Source organism: Hakea prostrata, chromosome 2, assembly GCF_041222555.1.
Source record: "Hakea prostrata isolate BN-2017 chromosome 2, UWA_Hpros_2, whole genome shotgun sequence".
Classification (NCBI taxonomy): Eukaryota; Viridiplantae; Streptophyta; class Magnoliopsida; order Proteales; family Proteaceae; genus Hakea; species Hakea prostrata.
The window spans coordinates 5,705,136-5,727,890 of NC_142601.1; the positions used below are offsets into that span (position 1 = coordinate 5,705,136).

At 39.3% G+C, this 22,755-nt stretch overlaps 1 protein-coding gene across 1 annotated transcript in view; it reads right to left on the minus strand.

Moving 5' to 3' along the window:
- LOC149023465 (uncharacterized) overlaps window positions 1–22,755 on the minus strand; it is a 123,353-nt gene that overhangs the window by 6,732 nt on the left and 93,866 nt on the right. The gene's annotated exons all lie outside the window — the stretch shown is intronic.

A 22,755-nucleotide genomic window follows, 5' to 3' on the forward strand; every position in this document is an offset into this window, starting at 1 on the left:
GCAACGTTGGGTAATTGGCACATTATATTAGAACTTCCATAGTTTACGCCCATCAGATCTATTGATCCCTCTATACAGATGGAGACCATGGTTAGAAATGAACCTGCCATTTCAATTTTTAGCTTTTAATGTGCTTGGTTACAGATTCAAGTCCTGTAAACAGCCTCTCTCGAAACAGGGTAAGGCTGCATACATTTGACCCTCCCAGGACCCTGCAGACTGATCCTCTACAGTCTGAAGGGTGGTGCTGCCCCACTCAGATTGCATCATGTAATATGTAAATATCCAATGGTTTTGAAGAGTTATAGTAGATGAACCAAATGACCAGCTTCATTAGACTGGATTTGGCTTTTTGAATTCAAACCTTCTCAAAATCCAGTTGTCCATACTTAAATGAAACAAAAGCTTTGGTCACATTCATTCAAACTTAGGACAGGAAAATAGGAGAATTCAAAATTTGAACCATCTAAGCTCCTCCGGAAAGTGGAGCGGCTACAAGGTTGATAATTGCTCAGCATGACTTTAGTTCATCTGACGTAGAAATCTTGGAAGAACTGAATCAGAAAATGAGAGGAAGATATCTATGTTGCTGGTTACGCATACATCTAGGCTTGTCTGGTGGGTGTTAATGGTGTCCTACCATCTTCCTGAAGGTGGATATCATATACCACCGGATTTTAATGATGAATTCCCATAAAAAAATAATTGTCGGATTTCAGACACTAACGAAAAAACTCAGGGAATGTCAGATTCTGACAGTTTTGCTGGTTAATAGCACCTCTCTGGTATATTTTAAGGGTTGAAAAGACCTTCATATAAAATAAAATATGGGGAAAGAAGGGTCTTGGAGGGCGTCACCTTCGCTGGAGATTGGTTGTAACACCCGCACCCCGAAATTCCTATATAATTGAACATTTTTTCCCTAGTTAATGAACCGGTTCAAGCCAAGAGACTGTGGTCATTACCTCTGAATGATAAGTGAACCACAGGATATTAGCTGATAAAGTCAACTCTAATGGGTATATAACTAACTACATGAATCTGAATTTTAAATTCAATATAAGGATTTAACATAATTAATAAACAATAAAACAATGATCGTGTGAACTGTACCAACACCTCGGCCTGAATTATGAATTCAAAGACCTACAAGGGTCAACTTAAGGATCTCAAACTATAACTGGATAACACTTAAAAACAGAATCATAAATCACTTCATATAAGTAGAAGTAGGAGCATCAATTTCAAAACTAGTTTTTGGCTGAAATTAATTTTCATCCATGGGCTCTACATGCCTCAAAATTTAATACATTCGAAGACTGAAAAAGGATTAACATAACATCCTGGATCCAACCATATCAAGAATTGGCTGTAGAAGTGGGTCTTACCTGGTAATTGCAAAACTAGCTTTTAAAGTCCATTAACCAAACAAGCCCTTATGGGCCATTATAAACTTATATGAGATGAAGTAATTTCATTTCATTTCATTCAATTTATATCTACCACCTCTAAGCCTAAATCAGAAAGGGAAGGAGAATGAGAAGAAAAGAGAGGGAGAAGCAGGAATAGAGAGAGAAACCCTAGGAGAGTAAAATGAAGAGCATACCTGGAATTTGGACCTCCGATTGGTAAGCAATTGAATGCTCACTATTCCCTATTTGTTTTCTTGATTTATAGTATGTAATAGGGCTGAACCTGAGATCCACTAAGTTTCAATTAGAGAATGCTTAACCAAAGCATGTGCAAAATGGTATATGATTAAGGAACCCTAAGCAAACAAACTCAGCCTAGTAACTCTTTAATCAAACTAAATGATGAAAGATGGACTTTAAGAAACCCCAATTTCATGAAACCAAGGCTGTAATCAGATTTCAAGAAAATGAGAATAGCAATAAGTAAATGCTAACTCAAACTTGTTTATCAAGTGTGTTTGTATAACATGGAACCTACTTTGTGTAAGACCTACATCATAACTGAATTTGTGTAATTTGTATGAAACCTGATCTTAAAAGGGTTATGTGATGAAAGACCATAAGTGTTGAACCTTATGTATTTGTTTGGATGAATAAATAGTTATAATAAAAAACGCAAGGGAACAAGAAGCCAACCTTCAAACAAAAGGGTGGAAAGGAGAATTGAGACCCCAGGAGACAACAATGAGCTTGTTCCATGGGGAGTCAGCAACCGGGGGGTGGGGGGAAAAGGAAAGCCTAGTCAAAACATCAAAATGAATGGCATTCCAAATCGAGTCAAGAGAGTGGGATTTGGAAGCCCATCGCTTGAGATTACACTCCCACCAAAGATGATGGATAGTGGCACTGAAGACTAGCCTACCAATTCGGTCACAAATGGAGGTGTAAAATCCGGCCTTATCCTAACCCTGACCCGGCCTGGATTTTGTACTGTTGCAGGCCCGAAGACCCGAAGTGGAGGTAGAAGAGACTTGTGGGCCCTCTTAGTCGAAGATTTGATGCTTGATCCAGAGCCTATGGACATTGACATTGATGCCCCTTACTTGAGCACATTGTCAGTGTTTAGTGAAAATCTGCGCATCGAAGAAGATTGAATTAGTTGAAGCACCTATTGAACCTCGTGCTCAATCCGAAGGTATTTCTTGAAACTAGACTTGTTGATTGACTTGTAGGAGAAAACCCAACTCAATTCGGATCTATCTGGCCTTCCAAAGTTGCTGTCAAGCCTTGGTCGACTGACAGTCGACCAGCCAGCGACCAAGCAGTAATGAAATTTGAAAATTTACAAAATTACTTACCATTTTGCCCCTACCTTTTTGGAACTCGTGAATAAAGGTCTACCCCAATCATTGGCACTCCATAGAACGAAAAGTGACACTCTCTTGGGCTTTCCTTGGTGTTTGTGAAGATCCTTGACTCCAATCATTTGTTTTCCACCTCAATCATCAACTCAAGGTATGATTCCTCTTATTCTTCTTCTAATCTACTTATTATACTATCAATTTATGATCTCTAAACCATGGTTGAAGTGCTGCAACCTTGCAAACACTTAGCCATGAGTTTCCCCTTTTCAATTCCATGATTATCACCCCACTCTTGCTATGATATACTCCCATTAAGATTGCTTACATTGCATTGCTTTGATTTCTTTCATTTCAACCTATCCTTGATTCAAAACTGATATGTAGTTGTATGCTAGGTCTAAATTACTATGAATTCATGATTCCAATTTAATTCTTACCATTCCCTTGACTAATTCACCATCATTCCTTACAATTACAATCAATTCCAATTCAATGCATGATGTTTAGCATATAGAACATAGGGTTTCGATTTGGGTATTCACAATTGGACAGTTGGATCATGATAATTTTTGGTGTGTAGTGTCCCCATATTGCCATAATCATGCCCTCCAAGTTTCATGTCGATCAAAGCTCCGAAAGATCAGTTTTGGGCAAAATCCCCAATTCTGCCCGTTACTGTTAAGCTTTGGTCGACCAGCTAGTCCACCAAGATATGACAGCATCCCTGTTTGTGGCCGAAATGCTTCGTTTGACCTCCGATTTGATTGCTTTCTTTTCTAATGTTGATTATATGTAGTCTAGGGTACAAACACTGACTTTTGGGCTATTCTTGGTGACTCTTGATTTATTTCCCGACTCGATTAAGGTAAGGACGGTCGTTACCTCAAGTACGTTGATTATGCAAACATGCTTATACTTTGGAAACTTAGTAGATATACTTCATATGTGTATTCCTTAACCATGTATGACTGTTGTATGCATTCCTATCAGTAATAGTATGTTACATGTCATTCAGAATATCATGCTTAATTATCCTTTATGATTATGTATATGACTAATCATGTTATGATATGCCTCTGTTTATATGATGAATTATTGATTATGTATGATATGATGAGATTAAGCTTGTGAATGACTACGTATGACTTGGGATTGGGAAGTGTCCTTCCGACACTTCTGTCCTTGGACATCGGAGGGAATAGTATGGGATATTCTCCGAAGGTGTCCATCGACACTTCCCCGGGTTATTGGATGACATACATAGGATTGTCTAAATGTATGGTTAGGATTACCCTTATTGTATCAGACCCGAATCGGAAGGGTATTGAGACCGAACGACCCGTGGTAGAGTATGGTTGATGGGCGCTTAAGACCGGTAACCACCCCGTGAGAGGACATAAACCATACTGCGGATACCCAAAAGGGGCCATTTATTGGTAGGGTTGCAAATGGATAGACCTGGGCTCACGGGCGCTCAAGACCGGTAACCAACCCATGAGAGCTTCCCGTTTACCATTTGTGGATGACCAATAGGGTTGATGAGTCAGTAGTCCGAGTTGGTGGTAGCCATAGGATACGCTGACTCTAGTGTGAAGGATACGGAACCGAGTTGGTCGGTGCCATAAGGAAAGTATCCAGATCTGACATGATACGACTGAGTAGATGACTTGTATTGGGCTAGGCTTCTCCGTGACATGCGCCAATACTTATACCAATGGTGATGTGAGAGAGTGGTGACTTTAATCCCCAACCATGGTTTCTGATGAGGACTTTACCCAATTACCCCCGCAGACCCAAGATATCATGTATGATTGAGGGGGAGTGACAAACGACCTAAAGAAGTATGGTGCTATGGCTTAAAGCATGTCTACCTTAAAGACTAGCATACTTAGAGTTAGAATCATATTTCATCATTGTCTCATATCATCTTGCATCATATCGTGACTTGTATCGTATGAGTTGTGTATTACGAAACGACTTGCCTTGCTGAGTTCTTTTGAACTCATTCCTTTTGTGCAAATGTTGTTAGATTATCCTGCAGATGTAGAAGACTCTGATGGCGCACTCTACGAGACGAGCTATGATCCCGCATACTACCCTTCGGGTGATAGCTACGATGAGAGTCAGGATTATTGTGCCGAGGATGATTATGGTTCGTACCAGGGTTAGCCCCACCGTAGTGAGGGAGCGGCCGTGCTGGGTTCACTTCGTTCACACTTATGAAGAAACAATCATAAAAATAGAAGAAACCTTGCTTAGTGCCCCATTTCCGTGGATTACTGTTAAACACTAGGATATGTTATATTAACTCTTATGGATTTATTCTTGATACTGGTTGCAACTAAATTTGAATAACCACTTTCCGCTGTTATTGAAGGAGTGACTCCTGATCACTCTTTCTCTTTTGAGATTACTTTAATATGTAATTGATACTTGATAATTTCGGCACTCTGATTGATTATCTTTTCTTATTCACTTGATCTGGTTATTATTTGCTTTAAACATTGATTATATTGTTCGTGATTATGTTATCGTGGCTGTGGGAGGCATGGCCGCTCGATCCTTGATCTTCGGGCTGTGGATCACATCCCGGGTATGCCAGATAGGATACCGGCTGGGTGGATGTGACAGGAGGGGCCAGAGAAATTTCTCAAGATCCAAGACCAATCTTGAACAAAACCTAATGAATGCCGCGACCAGGGCCAAATGGTAGCAAGGGCTTTTCTCCAGAGGGAACTGGAGAGGGGCAAAGAAAGAAAATGCGCTCTAGGTCCTCTGAACCATTCCAACATAGGATGCAATTGGGGCTAGCTAGGATATGTCGGCCAATGAGAAATGATTGGGTGGGGAGAGCGAGGTGAAGGGCTCTCCAGAGGGTTAGGGAGTGACGGGGGATATGGCCTTTGAACTAGACTAGGGGGCCAAGGGGGATAGGAGACGGGGATCGAAGAAAGTTCCAAGCAGAAGAGGTGGGGAAGGTTTTCGTAGGGGAAGGGAGCCAAACAATGATGTCAGTAGGGGTGTTAGAGAGAGGGGGGGAGGGACTCCAAGACCTGTGAGAGACTGGAATGCGGGGGGGGGGGGAGGGATCCCAAGAGCCATTAGTGATGAAGTAGATAAAGGGGTGGACTTAGGGATGCGAGTGTCATAAACTATATGGGGGCCAAACAGAGTAAAGAGAATGCCCATCGGACGCCAAGGGTTAAGCCAAAAGGAGATGGAAAACCAGACGAGATAAAGGAAGAGATGGCGGCAAGGGCCCGCGGTCTAAAAAGGAGAAGCTTTCTCCAGACCCAAGAAGGATTGGAAGGCAAGGGGGTAGTCCAAAAGGAATCGAGTGAAGGAGATAAGAGTAGATCCATTGAACTCAAATGGACTCTTGCTTAGAAGCAATTTTCCAATAAGTTTGAGAAGGCAAGCCAAGTTGACATCCCTAATTTGGCGAATACCCAAACCACCTTCGGAGATTGGGCGACAAATAGTCACCCAACTAACAAGGTGGATAAATTGTGAGGCTTCACGACCCTTCCAGAGGAAGGCAGCGAAAAGGGACTCCATGGCGTGAATGGTGGATTTAGGGATGGAGAAAATACCACACCAATAGAGATAAGATGATTGAAAACAAATCGAACAGTTGAACCTTATGTATTGAATAGAAGCACAATGTACCCAACGATTGGGTAACACTAAATTAAAACATGACCTAAGCATTGTGGAAATGCTGTTTCAATAGAAGGATTCCCCATGATAGCAAAGTAGGACTCGTATTGAGCTCATTTAAATGCCAAGCTATGAGTGTACAATCAGAGTGGCTGATTCAGCAAGACTAGCCACAGAGACCCTACACTCCCAGCTAATGAATGGGTTATCAAAACTTTTTTAAACACATCTACAGCAAGGGAGGGAACCAAGCAGATTATAGAAGATCTGATGCCCCCAGCGCTAACTACAAATCTCAATTTCTGAAAAAAGAAATAAGACATTGAAACCCAAGAATAGAAGTAGCATAGTTGGATGATAGGTTTAGGTGTTGAGCAAGTTGTGGAACCTCTCCAAGAATAAGAAGCTGAACCCACTGCTGTTAATACAACAATAATCAGTGAGTGAGAACTTAAGACCTTCATGCAGCATTGATTTTTTTACATTGTTTCTTTGATCACGTTTGCATGCACATGTTAATGCTAGTAATTGATTATTTAGGGCATGCATGGCATGGCATGAAATTTATTAGTTGCATTGTTAACTAATGACACATGAGTGTAATGAATGTGAATAAGATGTATATAAAAGATAAGTATGGATGGTGGCGGCCATGAAATGAGGAATACCAAGAATCATATATTCATCTATGTGATTGATTGCCCTAATTTATAGATGTATTTTCCATGGTATTTTGGCTATTAAGTGCTCGATTTAGGAGTTGTATTTGATATTTTTTATTTGAATTAGCCCCATTTTAGTTTATTAATTATCCCAGGAGGATTTCAACCTCATTATTTGTTGGAAGAGTTGGAGAAATCCTAACTTGTGTCTGAAGGACATTGCAAAAGTTTTATTTATAGTCAGAACTTTCCAAATAGGTAACAAATCAAATCTTCCCAGTGTGGGAATCTTACAAGAAACCACAAAAGATCCAGGCAAAACCCAAAACATAAAAACTAAATCTACCAATAACCAAATCTCCTAATACCGACTTTGTCTTACAACACTTCCCTTTAAGTTGGAGCATAGATATTTATCATGCCTAATTTGCCAATGATACTACTGAACATCTTGGTGCTTAATCTCTTTGTAAATACATTGGTCCACTAATCGTCTAAAGTAACAAAAGTGAGATGAATTAACCCAGCCTCAATCTTTTCTTTGATGAAATGTCTGTCAATCTGCATATGCTTGGTCTTGTCATATTGTATTGGAGTGTGAGTTTCTGGTTATGCTAATTGCTGACTTACTATCTGAGTACTATTGTATAAGAGTCTCCAAATCTGACCCTTTCAATCATAGTACCACACAAATGCCCTGAGCAATTGCCCTAAACTTGGCCTTGGCTCTGGACCTCACAACCCCAGTCTATTTTTGCTTTTCCAAGTCACCAAGTTGGGTCCTACATATATACAATATCCAGAGATAAACCTCCTATCATTTGGACACCCTGGCCAGGTTGCATTTGTATATGCCTCAATCTTCAAGTGTCCATGAGTTGAAATCAAAATCCTTTTTCCTAGAGTTGCCTTCAAGTACCTCAAGAGAAAATACATTGCATCCAAATGTGAGGAGTAGGGATCATGCATATATTGGTTGACAAGACTGATTGCAAATGTGATGTAATCAAATCACCAAATCTAATCAAATCAACAAATCTCCTAATACCGATTCTGTTTTACAACTGTTGAAGTTTGGGCTGTTACTCTTCACGTGAACAGTGTTATCCCATTGTTCCTTGTTTCCTTTTTAGATATGCTACTCTCTCTAATGTAGGAATCTTCCTACACAAGTTTTGGTAGTTTTTAGAAAGCATAGTTTCTATTTTTAGAACTTTTTATTTTGGAGAGATTCATGAGTCCATGAGATGAACTTATTCTTTCCTTTTTTAGAGGGCAATATGGCTGCTTCTCAAGTTATACTTTTAGACTATAAAGTCTATAAATAGAGAGGCTGTGATTCTAGGAGAGTAAGCTAGAATCTCAGCCCATTGTTGCTTCTTCTTCATCTCTTCTTCTTCTTCTCCATTATCTTTCAAGTTCAGCTAATGTTTTGATTGATTAAAGCTTATTTTCTAACAACAACATTATTTTATTTGGTTATTTTTTGACAAATTGTTTGGGACATGCACAATACAGATTTATTAAGCAAACAATTACTGGAATATGAAACTGTTGAAGATTATGGCTCGGACAAAGCATTTAAGACACAAGAGAGAACCAGAACCCTACGCAAGGATTGTCCAGGCCGGTCATCCCAGTTAGATAGCGCCTAAGCCACTTTGCTCTAGCTAGATAGCACTTAGGAAGCCCCCCCCCCCTCCCCTTTGGGGGTTGGTTAAAGGGGGGGGGGGAGGGGGGGGGGGGGGGGGGGGGGGCCCCCCCCCCGGGGGGGGGGGCGATTTTAAATTTCCACAACCCCCAAATTAAACAAACCCCCCGTTTTCTCTCCCCCTTTTTTTTTTTTCTTCTTTTTTTTTGGTGGTTTTTTTTGGTTTTTTTGTTGGGGCCCCCCCCAAACCAATTTTTGGGGGCCCCCTAAGGGGGGTTTGATTAGGTTGTACCTAGTGGTTTATACCAATTTTCTGGTTTAGTTGCAATTTCAAAATGAATTGACAGTTTAAGATAAAATCTATGAAAAACAGCAATCACAAACACAGAATTTATAGTGGTTCGACTCTACGAGTCTACGTCCACTCCTCTCTTAGTCTCAAGAGAGTATTTCCACTAACGGATCTCTTTCAATACAGTGGGTAGAGAAACAAACCCTTACAATCTTCGTTTCGGGGCAAGAGTACCCTTTACAATCTTCGTTCACGGACAAGAGTATCCAATACAATCTTCGTTTACGGACAAGAGTATCCAATACAATGAATTCTAATCAACCTAGACTAGAATTAAAATAACCAATTCACAATACGAAAAGTATTAGATATTACCTATCAAAAGAGAGTAACCCTTTACCCTTTGAGTGCAAGTGATGTAATGAATGAACCAAGAATCAATATACTTCAGCGGTTTCAATAACTCCAGACTTTGCTTCAGTGAAAGCTTCAACTTTGGAATATCCCTCAAAGTTAACCGGAGTTGGGAGGACAGCAATAATGCTAAAAACACCAAAACTTTGCTTTTTCACTTGTGAGTGAATATGTGCTAGATGGGGGAGAAGGATGATTCTCAAATGGGGATGGTTGGGCTTTTATAGACCCCAAGTTACTGCTTTCCCCATTTCCCCAAGGGATATAAAATCTTTGCGAGATTTTGTTCCAGACGGACGTCCGTCTGCCCAGACGGTCATCCGTCTCAAAGGTATCCGTTACAAACAACTGTAGAAGATATTCTCTTTAAACTAGCCGTTATAGTCAAATCTGGGCTAGACGGACGTCCGTCTGCCCAGACGGTCATCCGTGGCCTGGATTGGCTCAGACGGGCATCCGTCTGCCAGACGGAAATTTTGTCTGGCCTTTTGTTGTTTCTGAGAAACAGAGTTATGAAAAGGCGGCGTGCGGCGTCTGGCCTGGAGTCATCCGTCTGGCCTGGATTGGCTCAGACGGGCATCCGTCTGCCAGAAGGAAATCCCGTCTGACCTTCTATTGTTTCTGAGAAACAGAGTTATGAAAACAGACGGACGTATGTTTGCTCAGAAGGACATCCGTCTGGGCTTTGTTTTTCTAAACAACTTTGGGCTGGGATATGGCTTGGATTTTTGGATCGTTTTGACAATCCTAAGCGTTGTACACCTTACTAACATGTCCTAGGTCACTCTAGTAACATGGATTACCTATTATGGATGCATTTACATGTGTGTGTATGCAAAGGTGTCCTAAGCCCTGATTTAGCCTAAGTCTTGATCTTTGACTTGGTCTTTGACTTGATTTTGATCAGTGATCTTGATGCTCTCCTCTTGACTTTGGTTCTTTGTCTAAGATGGTTTGATCTTGAGCTTGACTCTCCGGAAATTTCTTTGAACCGGATATTTACATCGAGATTCTCTGCAATGATGAGCTGGACAAAAACATATCTACATGGAAACATTAGTAGAGTGTTTGTCATCATCAAAACTGATTGGAGACTGATGTGGCAAATGCTGACTTGGCATTTTCCAACAATCGCCCCCTTTTTGATGATGACAAACGTGCAAGGGATAAAATGATATAAATCGTAAAACATTTCCATTTATGTATTTGGATGATTATATAAGCATGAAGTGTGCTTATTACTCTTAGTAAGCATCATATAACCCATCATATGTATTTCCAATCTTCATTTTATGTAAACCAAATCTTTTAACTAAAAGGGTTTACGGGCTGTATTTCTCCCCCTTTGTCAGAAACAAAAAAGGAGGAAAAAGAGCATGGCATGCTCCCCCTACTTATGAAACTCCCCCTAAACAGGAGGATCCCGCTGTTATCACAGGCAAGAAAACAGGAAATAAGAAGAGAGAAGAGACATACAGATGCAGAGAATATTAGAATTAAGGTAAACAAAATTAAACATAATGTGTTAGCAACCGAGAAGGGTTATAACAGCAGCAATTTTTCATCCAAACATCAGAAAACAGAAACATAAAACAAAAAAAAATTAAACATGGCAGCTAGTCAGTAGCGTCACGGCCGTCCTCATCATCTGCACTCCCATCATCATTCCCACTACCACTGCCACTGTCACTTCCTTCAATGTCGTCAGCTTCCTCATCGCTTTCCTCAGCACCGTCCTCATCGTCATCGGCGCCTTCAGATTCGGCGACTCCTGGTGACGGGAGAGGTGGAATCTGAAGGTGAGTCATCATATGGTGTATCATGATTGTTTGATGAGCAATCATGCTGTCACTAGTATCCAAGCGATGGCTGATGGAGTCAAAGCGGGTGTCGAAGTGCTGTTGCATATTAGTGAGGCACGAATCAAGGACTTGAAACCTGGAGGCAGTGGAGGAAGAGTAGGAAGATGGCTGTTGTGGTCCAGCTGAGGTGCCCTCGACATCCATAGGTTGAGAGGTGCTCTTTCGGCGTGCTTGGGCAGCAGTGCGCTTGCGGGAGGGAACAATGCCTTTGTTGTCTATCCGGGAGGCAGGTGGAGTAGGGTCCTCATTTTTAAAGCTAACGTTGAAGTGTCTGAATATTTTGGTGAGGAGACTGCTATAAGGAAGACATTTGTTCCCAGTCAACAGTGACTGGATCATGTAGGAAAGAATGGCATATGGGAGGCAGAGAGGAATATGATGAATTATGCAATAGGTAACATATGTTTGAAAGGAAGTAATGTCAGAATGATGTCCCTTTTTATGGATGACGTTGCGTTGAGTGATCTTGCTTACAACCTTAGCTTGTTCAGTGAACATCGTTTCTTGAATGTCCACGTGGTAGCGAGGAGGGGTCTCAGGTGGGAGAAGGCTTTGGTAGACAGTATCTATCTGGACATCCTCAGGAGGGGTATCTTTGTAGGTCCAAAAATGAAGAGCACCCTCCGTGGAGAGCTGAAAATTTTGGTAAAAAGAGGGGATAGTGAGAGTGATGTCCACTCCTTTGACATAGGAGGTGACTGTGAGGTTCTCGTTGGTTCCCACATGCCGAAGATTTGCATAGAAGTGATTGACCAAGCGGGCATAGGTGATTTCCTCAGCATGAAGCATATACTCCCAACCTAGGGCTTCAAACATGTCCTTGATGGGAAACTTGGAGAAGGCATCAAGGTCAACAGTGGAGCCTTGTTCTATGCTACGGGCAGCAACTCTAGGGTACATTCGTTGAGCCTTTGCATCACGAAACCATTTGTCGAGCCTAGGTGGGCTCGCAGGAGGTGGGTTTCGGGAAGAGCGAGGAGGATGGGTGCTAGAGGCGGAGGCACCACCGCGGACGGACGGAAGCTTACGGCAAGGCATGGGATCTGTTGAAAAACAAGATAACAACAAGTATAAGAAAAACACACTACACAAAGAATGGGTGAAATGGGATAAAATAAAAGATGGAGCCCTAAGGGCATGTAATCTTCATAGGTGTGAAGATTGTAGGTTGTTTGTACTCAAGTTGAGACTTATTTTAACCAATAAGTATTCCATAGAATATGGTTTCAACAAGGAGCTCAGAGTAACGAAGTGAACACAAAGATAGACCTAGAGAGAGAGGATGAAAACCAAGAAAAAAAACAGGGGAATTTTAAGGCTTGAAAATACCAAAGCTAGAAACGAAAAACAATGCTGTAAAGAGAAAGGTAAGAAGTAAAAATGCATAAGAAGGGTCAATAAGAGAGTGCAAGCATACTATGGAGTTGCAGTATGACAGCATGTTAATGACCCAACAAGAAACGAAAAAAAATGTGAACTCATGTGACAACCATAAAAAGAAGAGACAAACAAGCCAGAAATCGAATAAAAACCCCATACGTTTAGGGTATGTGATAGATCAATCGTGAGAAAAATAGAAAGATAAAGGAATTTGAAAACTTACCAACAAAGATGCACACAAGAGGGAAGTCGTGAGTTGCACAAGAGAGAGAGATGGTGCTGCTGGAAGGTGTGTCGTTTGCAGGGTGTTGGAGGGTTTAAGAAGGAAGGTGAAGGAGAGATATGGGGAGAAAGGAGAGAAATTAGGGATTTGAAACCGTTTGAAATCGTGGGGAGTGAGTAGAGGAAGGAGAGAAGTGAGGGATTTGAAAAAAAATAGCATCGCGGAGAGGGTTTGGTGGGTTTTAAAAAAAAGTAGACGGATGTCCGTCTGAACCAGACGGGCGTCCGTCTGTTGTACAAGTCTGTGTATTTGTGAACACAGTGAGCCAGACGGAAATCCGTCTGGACTCTGTAGTCAGACGGACGTCCGTCTCGGCAGACGGACGACCGTCTGAAGTGCTGAACTACCCATTTGAGAAGATGGAGTTTGAGAGCGAATAGAGTGGATTATGCTACTTTGAGAGATCAAGTAACCCCAATTCTCGTCGTAGGTCAACAAAGCGGTCTTCACTGAGGGGTTTTGTGAAAATATCTGCTAATTGATGGTTTGTATCAATGAATTCAAGAATGACTTCATTCTTTTGGATACAATCTCTAAGAAAATGATGGCGGATGTCAATATGCTTGGCTCGGGAGTGAAGCACAGGATTTTTGCTTAGATTGATGGCACTAGTGCTATCACACTTTATGGGACATTTGTGGAGTTGAATCTTATAATCAAGCAAGGTTTGTTTCATCCAAATGACTTGTGCACAACATTTTCCAGCTGCAATGTACTCTGCCTCTGTTGTTGATAGAGCAACACAGTTTTGTTTCTTGCTGAACCATGACACTAGGCAGGGTCCAAGTAGATGACATGTACCGCTTGTGCTTTTCCGATCAACATGACAACCAGCAAAATCAGCATCCGAAAAACTTAATAGGTCAAAACCTTGATTTTTGGGATACCAGAGTCCTAAGTTTGATGTGCCTTTCAAATATTTGAATATTCTTTTAACGGCACAGGCATGGGATTGTTTAGGATTAGCCTGATATCGTGCACAAGCACAGACACTAAACATGATATCTGGTCTACTAGCTGTTAAGTATAGAAGACTCCCAATCATACCTCTATATTTGGTGGCATCAAAAAGTTTCCCATCCTCATCTTTTGATAATTTCAAAGATGTGCTCATGGGAGTTCCATTTGCCTTTTGAGAGGTAGCATCAAATTTCTTGAGGAGTTCTTTAATATACTTGGTTTGACTGATAAAGATGCCATTTTCATTTTGTTTGATTTGTAGACCAAGAAAGAAAGATAATTCACCCATCATGCTCAATTCAAACTCATTTCTCATGCAAGTACTAAACTCATGACATAAGGATTCATTTGTAGCACCAAATATGATATCATCTACATATATTTGAACAATTATAATATCATTTTTCTTATGTTTTACAAATAATGTGGTGTCTACTTTACCCATTGAGAATTCTTTTTGGAATAGAAATTTACTTAGTCATTCATACCAAGCACGTGGGGCTTGTTTGAGTCCATAAAGAGCTCTTTTTAGTTTGAAGACATGATTTGGAAATGCGGAGTCTTCAAAACCCGGAGGTTGGGCAACGTAGACTTCCTCCATAATGAATCCATTTAAGAATGCACTTTTCACATCCATTTGATACAGCTTGAAGTTTTTATAGCAAGCAAATGCTAATAACATCCGTATGGATTCTAGTCGGGCTACGGGTGCATAAGTTTCATCAAAATCAATGCCTTCTTGTTGATTATATCCTTGGGCAACTAGGCGTGCCTTATTTCTAATGACTTGACCATTTTCATCGAGTTTATTTCTAAATACCCATTTGGTACCTATGATGGTATGGTCTCGAGGTTTTGGAATGAGTTCCCAAACATCATTTCTTTCGAATTGATTTAATTCTTCTTGCATGGCCATAATCCAATAATTGTCAGTTAAGGCCTCTTTTGCATTCTTGGGTTCTATAGTTGACATGAATGCAGCATAGTTGCAGAAATTTTGGGTTCTAGATCTAGTTTGGATTCCTTGACCTAAGTTTCCTATGACTTGGTCAAGAGGATGATCTTTCCAAGGAACTACCTCTTTAGGTAATTCTTGAGAGTGAGTTCTATTTTCTTCTGGAATGGTTCGAGATTCCTCTAATGATTGGTTATCCACTTTTTCCCTTACCTGTTCAGTCCTTCCATCATCTTCCTCGTCAATTAGAGGTTTATATTTATCTTTAGGTGGAGAGACATCACATGTGACATTCATGGATTCTTCCACAACAAGGGTTCTTCGATTTAGTACTCTATATGCTCTACTGTTCTGAGAATATCCTAGGAAAATTCCCTCATCGACTTTTTCTTCAAATTTTCCTTTAGGATCTCTAGTGTATAATATAGTGCACTTACAACCAAATATTTGAAAGTGATCAACCCTAGGCACTTTATTATGATAGAGTTCATATGGTGTCTTGTTTAGAAATTTTCTAATTATCACATGGTTTAAGACATAGCAAGCAATACTTGTGGCTTCTGCCCAAAGGTATTTGGGCATTGAGAATTCACTAAGCATGGTTCTGGCCATTTCTTGAAGTGATCTATTCTTTCTCTCTACTACTCCATTTGATTGGGGAGTTCTAGGAGCAGAATAATTATGAGTTATGCCTTCTTTGTCACAGAATTGTCCAAAGTAGTTGTTGTTATCAAATTCTCTTCCATGGTCACTTTGGATGGTAGTTATAAGGTATCCTTTATGATTTTGAATTTTCTTAACAAGAATACTGAATTCTTCAAAAGCATCATCTTTATGCTTTAGAAACGGAGTCCAAGTATACCTTGAGTAGTCATCAACAATGACAAAAGTATAGTATTTTCCACCAAGGCTAGCTATGGAAATAGGTCCAAATAAGTCCATATGTAATAGTTCTAGTGGTCTACTAGTAGAGACTATATTTTTGGACTTATGGGATACTCTAGTTTGTTTTCCCTTTTGGCATGCATCACAAAAGTAGTTTTTGTCAAATTTCATTTTTGGAAGATTTCTAACTAAATTTTTTGATGCAATGATTTCAATTTGTTTTTTATTTATGTGACCTAGTTTTCTATGCCAAATTAGAGTTTCTTCAAGAGACATGAGACAAGTCATACTAAGAGATGATTCATTGAATACACAAGTGTAGATGTTGTCTCTCCTAATTCCTTTAATGATTAATTTTTCATTCATATCTTTCACATAGCAAGAAGAAACATCAAAGGTGACTTTATAACCTATACTACATAATTGACTTACACTAAGCAAGTTATATGATAGTTTATCAACTAGATATACATTTGAGATAGATGTACCTCCAATATTAACTTGACCAATGCCAACAATCTTTCCTTTACTATTGTCTCCATAGGTAACGCATCCTCCATCATATGATCTAAGCTTTGTGAAGAGCTTTGGATTTGACGTCATATGTTTGGAACAGCCACTATCAATGTACCATTCACTTCTTTGAGTATTCATTAAGCAAACCTACAGAGGAAAGGATAGATGTGCATTGGTCCCCACGTCTACATGGGTCCAAATTGGTTAGTTCTTATTGGTTCCATGTTGAACCAACTAGGTTGATATCCTTTTGGTCTTTGAAATCTTGAATCACAAATGTCAAATGGTTCTTGGACTTGAGGTTTTTGTCTTCTTGGTCCATTGGAGTTTTGACTTCTTTGTCCATTTGTCTTGTTTGTATTGTTGAAAATATTTTCATTTCTTCTAGGCATATGTGACATATATGAAGGTTGAGGGATATGCTCATAGGGTGCAAAATAGGGATATGACCAATTATAATTAAACATCATTTGGTTTTGGTTTGGCCAAAATTGATGATGTTGGTTTTGGACATTTTGATAGTTTTTGAATTTTTGCTGCCTATGTTCATAGTTGTTTTGATTTCTATCATTTCTTCTTAAATAATTTTGATTATAATAATTTTGTCCTTGATTATTCCTTTGTCCATTCTTTTGATTTTCATTTACTCTTTTACTTTGAATGTAGTGATTTTTCTTTTCAATTTTTCCTCTAATTGTTTGAGGTTGAGTCTTGTTCTCACCTTGAATGTTTCCTTGAACATTTTTGGGTGTTGGTAAAGGATTCTTACTAGATGTTCCTTTTTCAAAACGAACTTCTTTCCCTTTTCTAGGAGTTTCAGTTTCACTATTGAATCCTAGTCCTTCTTTGTCTTGGGGATTCTTTTTGGGGTTACCTAGAAGACTATCTAAGTTCTTTTGACCATTTGTGAATTTCACAAGAGAGTTGTTTAAATCTGTATTTTCTCGTTCTATTTTCTCAATATGTTCCCGTAATTCAGTTACGGTGTTATTGAGATAATGTACTTCTCCTAGAAGACCATCTAGATCTTCTTCCTCACTTGTGGATTTCACATTATTTTCTTTTTCTATTTTTCTAATGTACTCTTGTAAGTTGCTTACTGTTTCATTTAGAGATATTACTTCTCCTTCTAGAATTTTGTTTTTCTTTTCAATTTTCTTGCTGAACTTGTATAAAGTTTCAAAGACACTAGCCAGATCTTCTTCATCAATGTTATCTATATCATTTTCATCAAGCGTAGAGTCAAGACTATCATATATGGAACTTACCTCATGATCTTGTTCTTCAAGTGAACTGGCCATCAAGGCTAAGTTGATCTTTTCTTCATCGGACTCTTCACTTTCTTCTTCATCATCACTTGTAGTGTAGACTACTTCGGCTTTGTACGCCTTCTTTTTCCCTTTGTTGGACATTCGTTTTTGAAATGTCCTGGTTTTCTACACTCAAAGCAAATAACATTCTGATTGTTAGTAGATGAAATTTTACCTTTTGATGAGCTTTTACCTTTGAATTCTTTGGATCCTTGTCCTTTGAATGGAAACCGTTCTTTTCTTCCTTTTAGAAATTTCCTGAATTTTCTTGTGATAAGAGCAATATCACTGTCGGAGTCACTGTTGTCTTCATCGCTTTCATCGTCTTTGATGGAACTTTTAAGAGCGATGGACTTCTTCTTTTGTTCTTTTGACTGGCTTTCCTCATACTTCTTGTCTTCTTCAAGTTCTGCCTTATGTGCAAGTAGAGATCCCATGAGCTCATCAAGTGTGATATGTTCTAGATTTCCCACTTCTTGAATTGCTGTTTTCTTGGGTCTCCAAGATGGTGGAAGTGTTCGTAGGATTCTTCTTGTCACATCTTCATTTGCAAATTCCTTGCCAAGACTATGCAACTTATTTATAATGTTAGAAAATCTAGTAAACAAAGAAGTTATATCCTCATTATCTAACATCTTGAAATTTTCATATTGAAGCATATAGACATCCAAATTTATCTTTTTTATTTGGTTTGTTCCTTCATATGTAACTATTAATTTTTCATAAACTTCCTTTGCATTCTTGCAAGTACCACACCTATTGTATACTTTTTCACTCAAAGCACATTGTAGGAACATTTTTGCCTTGGGATTTGCTTGGGATTTAATTTTATCAATTCCATCCCATTCAGTCCTTGGTTTTGGGACTTTGTTTACCATCTTCATCAAGTTTGGTAATCTCATTTGGTCCATGCACAATTATATCCCAAACATCTATATCAATAGCACAAACAAAATCTTCAAATCTATTCTTCCAATAAGCAAACCCTTCTCCATCAAAATATGGAGGTCTAGAGGTATTTAAACCTTCGGGTCTTGAGGAGAATTGGTTAGACAATGATGCCATGACCTTTTACTCTTTTTGAGATTGATTTTAATCTCGATTTGAGCTCCCGCTCTGATACCAATTGTTGGTGCAACCTAGAGGGGGGGTGATTAGGTTGTACCTAGTGGTTTATACCAATTTTCTGGTTTAGTTGCAATTTCAAAATGAATTGACAGTTCAAGATAAAATCTAATGAAAAACAGCAATCACAAACACATAATTTATAGTGGTTCGACTCTACGAGTCTACGTCCACTCCTCTCTTAGTCTCAATAGAGTATTTCCACTAACGGATCTCTTTCAATACAGTGGGTAGAGAAACAAACCCTTACAATCTTCGTTTCGGGGCAAGAGTACCATTTACAATCTTCGTTCACGGACAAGAGTATCCAATACAATCTTCGTTTACGGACAAGAGTATCCAATACAATGAATTCTAATCAACCTAGACTAGAATTAAAATAACCAATTCACAATACGAAAAGTATTAGATATTACCTATCAAAAGAGAGTAACCCTTTACCCTTTGAGTGCAAGTGATGTAATGAATGAACCAAGAATCAATATACTTCAGCGGTTTCAATAACTCCAGACTTTGCTTCAGTGAAAGCTTCAACTTTGGAATATCCCTCAAAGTTAACCGGAGTTGGGAGGACAGCAATAATGCTAAAAACACCAAAACTTTGCTTTTTCACTTGTGAGTGAATATGTGCTAGATGGGGGAGAAGGATGATTCTCAAATGGGGATGGTTGGGCTTTTATAGACCCCAAGTTACTGCTTTCCCCATTTCCCCAAGGGATATAAAATCTTTGCGAGATTTTGTTCCAGACGGACGTCCGTCTCAAAGGTATTCGTTACAGACAGCTGTAGAAGATATTCTCTTTAAACTAGCCGTTATAGTCAAATCTGGGCCAGACGGTCATCCGTCTAGCCTGGATTGGCTCAGACAGGCATCCGTCTGCCAGACGGAAATTTCGTCTGGCCTTTTGTTGTTTCTGAGAAACAGAGTTATGAAAACAGACGAACGTCCGTCTGCTCAGACGGTCATCCGTCTGGCCTGGACTGGCTCAGACGGGCATCCGTCTGCCAGACGGAAATTCCGTCTGACCTTCTGTTGTTTCTGAGAAACAGAGTTATGAAAACAGACGGACATCCGTTTGCTCAGACGGACATCCGTCTGGGCTCTGTTTTTCTAAACAACTTTGGGCTGGGATATGGCTTGGATTTTTGGATCGTTTTGACAGTCCTAAGCGTTGTACACCTTACTAACATGTCCTAGGTCACTCTAGTAACATGTATTACATATTATGGATGCATTTACATGTGTGTGTATGCAAAGGTGTCCTAAGCCCTGATTTAGCCTAAGTTTTGATCTTTGACTTGGTCTTTGACTTGATTTTGATCAGTGAGCTTGATGCTCTCCTCTTGACTTTGGTTCTTTGTCTAAGATGGTTTGATCTTGAGCTTGACTCTCCGGAAATTTCTTTGAACCGGATATTTACATCGAGATTCTCTGCAGTGATGAGCTGGACAAAAACATATCTACATAGAAACATTAGTAGAGTGTTTGTCATCATCAAAACTGATTGGAGACTAATGTGGCAAATGCTGACTTGGCATTTTCCAACACAAATTTATTAAGCAAATAGTTATTGGAATATGAAATTGTTGAAGATTATGGCTCAAATAGAGCATTCAGGACATAGGAGGGAACCAGACCCAAATGCAAGGATCGTCTAGGCCGGTCATCGCAGTCAGATAGCGCCTAAGTAGGTTTATCCTAGCCAGATAGCACCTAGGAAGCTTAGTAAACCCAAAGCTACCAGGGTTTGATTGCCAATTAAAGTGCAAGAATACAAGAAGAAGAAGAAGCCTTGTCCCAACTAAATGGGGTTGGCCACATGGATTCTAGGCTTCCAACCAGCTTTATTTAAGGCCATACTAGATACAAGGCTTAAGCTATGGATATCCTTTCTCACCACTTTTTTTTAAGGTTATTTGGGTTTGCCCCTAGCTTTTCTAATTCCTTTAATTGGGATTAAATTGTTTATTCGCCCATGCGCAATTATATGCCTTTACTGAGCACGGCCACGCCACCTAAAACGACTTTCTTGTAGCTTATCACTTCTTGGAGCTACTCCATACCACCTCTAATATGATATTCTTTATCCTTCCTAGTTTTGCCCCTCATCCATCTTAGCATCCTCATTTCTGCTACACTGAGTTTATCTATATGATGCTTCTTAATGGCTTGACACTCTGCACCATACTCATAGTTGGTCATACGATGGTCCTATAGAATTTTCCTTTAAGGTTTAAAGGAACATGTCGATCACGCAAAACCTTGGACACACCCCTCCACTTCATCCCTATTTCAATTATTTGGGAAACATCATCCTCCATCCATATCACCTTTTTTATTTATGATTGAGCCAAGGCACCTAACATAATTACTTTGTGTAATCTCCTCATCAAGTTTCACCACCTCATCACCCGTCTGATCATGACCAAAGTTACAAAATAGATATTCTGTCTTCATTTTACTTAGTTTAAAGTCCTTTGAATCCAAAGTTGCTATTTGTGATTCTAACTTGGCATTCATCCCTACTTGTGTCTCATCTATCAAAACAATATAATCAACAAAAAAAGAACACACAAAGGAACCTCATCATGAGTGTCTTTGGTTAATTCATCCACTATAATGTAAATAAATATAGGGTTAAAGCTGATCCTTGATGTAGCCCAATTGTAATTGGGAATTCAACACCTCCCCCCCCCCATTCTTAGACTTGTCACTGAACTATCATACATATCCTTAACTATGTTCACCTATTTGCTTGAAACATTTTTTTTTCTTTGGTACTTGCCAAATGAATGCTCTAGGGACTCTATGATAAGCTTTTTCTAGGTCAATAAAGACCACATACAGATCTTTCCTACACTGTCTAAACCTTTCCATAAGTCTCCTAATAACGTGTACAGCTTCCATTGTAGATCTACCCGGCATAAAGCCAAATTGGTTCTCCATAATAGTGGTTACTTGTCCTAAATGGGTTTCAATTACTCTCTCCCATAGTTTCATAGCATGACTTATTAGTTTGATACCTCTATAGTCATATAGACTTGAATATCTTCTTTAGTTTTTATAAATTGGAACCCTGATACTTCTCCTCCATTTATCTTGGATTTTCCTTGTGCTTATAATCTAAATAAACAACTTGGGCTAGCTTAAGCTCATCCCTTTTATTGGGATTTCATCAGACTTTGTGCCTTGCTTACTTTCATCCTCTTTAGAGCTTTTTTTATTTCGAACATCAAAATTTTCTGTATATATGTTCGAAAATGATGCCATGGTTAATGGTGCACTCATCAGAACAACAAAAATCTGAAGTATCTTTGTTTAGTAGGCTAGAGAAATAGTTTCCCATCTCTTCTTGATGTCCTCATCACGTACTAGTACTTTACCATCTTCACTTTTAATACACCTGTGAGTACTATTACTTTTCCAACTATGACATATTGTGCATCACACAAGTTCACAAGACAACTATGAAACCACTAGTTTATAGGGCTCAACTCTTTGTTCATAAGTAAGATTCACGTGTTCATGTGAACATATTTTATAATGTCTATGTTTGGAAGGTCTTCTAACTAGTTTTGGAACCACTAGTTTGAAACCTCTGTAAGATAAAGTGGTGTATCTCCCTAAGATTGACCTATTGGCTACATGATACTGTGTGCTTGCAATTACTATTTATTTCTAACAAGTCTACACGTAGGGTTCAAATGAACTCCCACACCCAATGTTAGCCCATTCAGAGTACCTGTTCATGGCAGATGGTGTAGATCCTATGTAATTGGCCCCTAACTGAACCCTTTCAATCTACATCGCTATCTCTAACATATGACTTGCCCTTATTGGCATTACCCCCTATGGTTTTCGTTAGTTTCAGTACTGCACGTCCCAAACAGAAAATAATTTTATAAAGCATTAAATATGATATGGAGAACTCATATGCATAAAAAAATTGACACTGACAATATAAGATATAACCAACATATCAACTAGAATTGTACCCCCATCAGACCGACAACAATGCAGGGA